This window comes from Olea europaea, chromosome 15, assembly GCF_002742605.1.
Source record: "Olea europaea var. sylvestris chromosome 15, O_europaea_v1, whole genome shotgun sequence".
NCBI lineage: Eukaryota > Viridiplantae > Streptophyta > Magnoliopsida > Lamiales > Oleaceae > Olea > Olea europaea.
In genome coordinates, this window is record NC_036251.1 from 11329587 (window position 1) to 11334662 (window position 5076).

Sequence of the window (5076 nt, forward strand, 5' to 3'; positions counted from 1 at the left end):
AGAACTAAATGTTTTGATTCAATATTGTCTTATTTTTATATAATTATTTTTTCGGGAATTAAAAAAAAAAAGACGGATGGTTATTGAATGGCTAATTTTTTTCCCTGTGACTTTCCCATTTTGAAGCCATCCTAACAAACGAAAAGCATAGCTAACTAAATAAAATAGATTAAATGAGGAAAATAGTAAATACATTCATTATGATCTGTATTTTATACAAGTGAAAAATAGATATAAATGATATTAGAAACAATCTTTTAAGGTTTGAGGTAAAAGATGAAAAACTAACTTAGATATTTTGCCAAGAATCCATGGTAAAAAACCATCTTCGAGAGAAATGTACATCTGAGAAAAGTAGAGAAAGCGGAGAGGAAAAAAAGAAGAAAAAATTACCGATAAAAAAGGACCATCTCTTCGTACAGTGCGGAGAGAGTTGATCTCTCTGCAAGTAGAGATAATGTTTCCACTTTAGGTGGACTAAAACTTTTTTTGGGGACAACCTTTTTACCATGCCTTACTATCTATCGACTAAAATAATTAACCTACAAATGCATATTATCTTTCACATTGAGAATTTATGTAAATAAATTAGAATTTTGATGGAGAATTGTTACATATATGAGATTACAATGAAATTAGATTTAGAGCTTGACGAGAGTTTTTGTATCCTGTATACATTATTTTCTCGTTTAAATGTGAAGATTATATTTCTAAATTTTGTATAATTCAATATTGAAAAATTGAAGATTGAGTACAAAGTTATAAATCGACTTGCATAATCATATGCGTTTATATTTTGTACTTCATATATTTTAATATTTATTTTCTGCTTATGTTGGAAAAATAAAAATCTGGAATTTTTTTTCTTTTTTACATTCGACTTGGTAAGTGAATGTACAGTATTGTGCATTTTCGATATTTCTAAGTACTAAAATCGGTATATGAAAATACAGTAAGCAGCAAATACGGTAAACTGCAAATACGGTAAGTTGCCTGCAAATACGGTAGGCAGCATATACAGATTTATAATTTGTTATAAATATATAAAATTTATTTAATATTGAATTTCTTAGGTATGTTGCAATTCAATATTGTTTTCTTTTTATATAATTGTATTTCCAAAATTTTTTTTTAAAAAAAAAGAAAAAGAAAAAAGAAGAGTGGTTATGAAATTGCTAATTTTTTTCCAAGTGACTTTCCCATTTTAAAGTCATCCTAACAAATGACAATCATTGCTCACTAAATAAAGTAGATTAAATAAGGAAAATAGCAAAGACGTTCATTATGATCTGTATTTTATACAAGCGAAAAATAGATAGAAATCATATTAGAATCAATCTTTTAAGGTTTGAGGTAAAAGATGAAAAACTTAAATACATTTGTCAAGAATCCATGGTCAAAAAGCATCGAGAGGAATATACATATGAGAAAAGTAGGGAAAAAAAGAAAAAAAATTATCGATAAAAAAGGATCATCTCTCCGCATTGTGCGGAGAGAGTTGATCTCTGTGCAAGTAGAGATAAAGTTTCCACTTGGGGTGGATTAAAACATTTTTACCATGCCCTATTATCTATTGACTAAAATAATTAACCTACAAATGCATATTATCTTTCATATTGAGAATTTATGTGAATAAATTAGAATTTTGGTGGAGAATTGAGTGTCTACTCTAGAACACATAGGACGATTCACACTGCAAAATGGTAACGTAACTGATTATCATAAAATGAGGCTTTTCCCTAGTTTATTAACAGGAGTAGCTTTCTCCTGGTTCATCAACTTGCTAGCAAACTCTGTTCAAATATGGCAACAATTGGAACAATTATTCCACGCTCAGTTTTATAAAACTGAGTCTGAAGTTACTTTAGCTGATTTGGCGAATCTACGTCAAATGTCAAACGAATGGGCAGAAAGTTTTCTCCAAAAGTTCAAGACAGCAAGAAGTAAGTGTTTTGTACCTCTGCCCGAAAAAGAATTTGTCAAAATCGCTCAGGGTTGTTTGAGCTTTGATTTAAAAAAGAAATTCCAAGATAAGGAATTTTCTGACCTTTTCCAGTTGAGTGCGAATGTGATTAGGTATGAACGACTGATAAGAGAAGAAGAGCAGATGAAAAATTCTAGTAAAGGGACTTATTACAAAGACCCAAATTTTACGTTCATACCATCAGCGACGAGTCATACGATCAAGCCAAAATGTGTTTGGTTGAATTGGTCAAAGGAGACACGTATACTTGTCCTATAATGGCTAAGCCTAGACCATCGGGTAAGGATGAGCCCATGAAAGATGAAAATGAGATTACAATGAAATTAGATTTAGAGATTTACGTGAGTTTTTGTCTCATGTATATATTGTTTTCTCGTTTAAAGACTTATTATATATTGCTCTCTCTTGAAAGAATCTCAATCGGCTAGATAGTGAAGCGAAACTATTTTGTCGGGGAAGGAAGATTTTCCAATCGATTTAGTCAAAAAGGAAAGTCAGGTCAAAAGTAAGATCATTAGTGCTAGTAGTCTGATCGAATTGATGATTATTTTTCATGTAACGCAAGATTATTTAATAAGCAATAATGATTAACATTAATTAGTTAGTAGTAAAATGTGCCTATACTAACAATGAGACATTATCATAAGCCATATAAGGTAAAAACACAAAGTAACAAACTTTTAAGAAAAATGTTACCATTTGCTCCGAAGGTAAGCCTTGCATTTTTGTGTTTGTGCAGAGAATTGGGAAATATAGTGTTGGAGTATTAAGAAAAATATGTTTTGTTATTGTATGACATATGGAACATATTCTTGTATTTATGCTTGTCATGAGAACGGGATCTGTTAGACAAATTTTTGTAAATCACTTTAGAAAACTTCCTACTCAATTTTGAGCAAATTATAAGCATGGACTAATTTTACATAGCAAAGATTATGCTTTTTAGAAAAAAATTTATCTTTCCAGTCATTTTGAGTTATAATTTTGTCTCTTTTTCTTCGCTTTCTTTTTTAATGTTTTCCTCTTTTGCTTCTTTTCTTCATTTTTAGAGTATGATATTGTTTAAATTTAGGTACATTGTAAAATTGAGCAATCTTACAAATCCAAGAAATGTTTAATTTGACCAGAAGCAAGATATGAATGAGTTTAAGATACATTAGTTTGGTAACTTGCTAGTAGAGTTCATGAGAAATTGTAACAAGACCGTAGAACAAACGTTAGTACTTAGAGTTTGAACAAGTAAATAAGTTTCATCAAAGTATCTAAAAGGATGATCGACTTGATTTCTCAATGAGTTTCAGCACAATATTACAGTTTGGCTTGAACAATAAAAATATTAAGGTGCTTGAGAGATAAAATATGAATTGGACAAAAATTTTATAATTTGGTTGAGAGAGAAGAGTTTGAGAGAAAAAGAAATGGGATTGTAGGAGAGAAGAAAGATAAATGGCGTAAACAAGTAAGGAAAAATAGATGTTGCGTAAAGAAATGAAGAAAAGTAGGGAAAGTAGAGAAGGATAAAAAAGAAAAAAATTACCGAATAAAAAAAAAAGAAATTTTCTTCGCACTGTGCGGAGAGATTTTTTTTACTCCGCACTGTGCACTGTGCGAAGAATTTGTCAACTCTCCGCACATGATTCAACTCTCTCTGTACTATGTGGAGATGTTTTTTTTTGGCACATGGTTCGACTCTCTCCGCACTGCGCGGAGAGTTTTATTTATTTATTTATATACTTTTTACTATGCGAAGAGCTTGTCAACTCTCCGCACATGGTTTGCCATCTCTCCGCACTATGCGGAGGTTTTTTTTTACTCCGCACATGGTTCAAATCTCTCCGAACTATGCGGAGAGGTTTTTTTTTTCTCTTTGCACTTTTTTTTTACTCCGCACATGGTTCAACTCTCTTCACATTGTGCTACGGAGAGTTTTTTTCTCTCCGCATTGTGCGGAGGGCTTTTTGTTTTTTTTTAATACTTTGCATTATGCGAAGAGTTTGTCAACTCTCCGCATATGATTTTGCCATCTCTCAGTATTGTGCGGAGTTTTTTTTTTTTTTTTTTTTTTTACCATGACAGTTTATATATATTAAATTTATTATTATTATTTTTTAATACTAATGGCATGATGTGTGGAAGAACATTTGTCTAATTATAAACAAAATAGAAAATAAAAAAATGACTTCATACACAGTAAAATTGGATTAATTTACTGTTGCATCAACAGTAGTCCTTCGTTCTTCTTTTTATAAGAAGTTAGATAAGAGCAATCCTAAGTGGATTAATTTACTTGTACAATGATGATTGACAATATTTGTTGACAATGTTTGATGTGGTAAAATCTTGACAACTGATTTAAGAAACAATTTTTGAAAATTTTTAAAATAGATGAATGTGATGATGTCAAATCATGATTATAAACAAACATTGTTAACTATCATTGTACATGCAACATGATTAATCCTAAGTTGATCAAAATCCCAGTGGTGGACCCAAACTTTTTGTGCTATGGGGTCGAAAATTAAAATATAAATATTTTTTAAAATAAATATTATATTATTGAAAATAAGTTAATGCGTATTTTGATACTTTGAAAACATTGTATAATTACAACATTATCAATATTATTAAATAAATTTTACTCCTTGTATAGTTTTGTTTACTATTTCATTGACAAACGCTAAGTTGACTATGAGTAAATCAAATTGAATGTAGAAAGTAAATGAATTGAAATAAAATACAAATTTAATCCAAGCAAAATCGAATCATGTTCCTATTTATAAGCTGCATGCTTGAGTTTGTTGGGCATGTGTTAATTAATGCTCTTATTTGGGACCTTAACGTATATTCCCTTTGCAACATAATCATTTGCTCGAACCGAAAATTTAGTCCTTTTATCATTACGGTAAATTTTCAATACAAAAAATTTTACATATGTAAATCAATTATGCTACACAAACAGGCTCAATGAGAGGATCAAAAAAGAGGGGGACATGTGGCGCAACATCATTGGACAATTTTGAAAAAAAGAAGTTATCCACACAAGTTGACAACTCAATGACTATTTGCGATCCCTATTTGAGTAGCAATCAAGT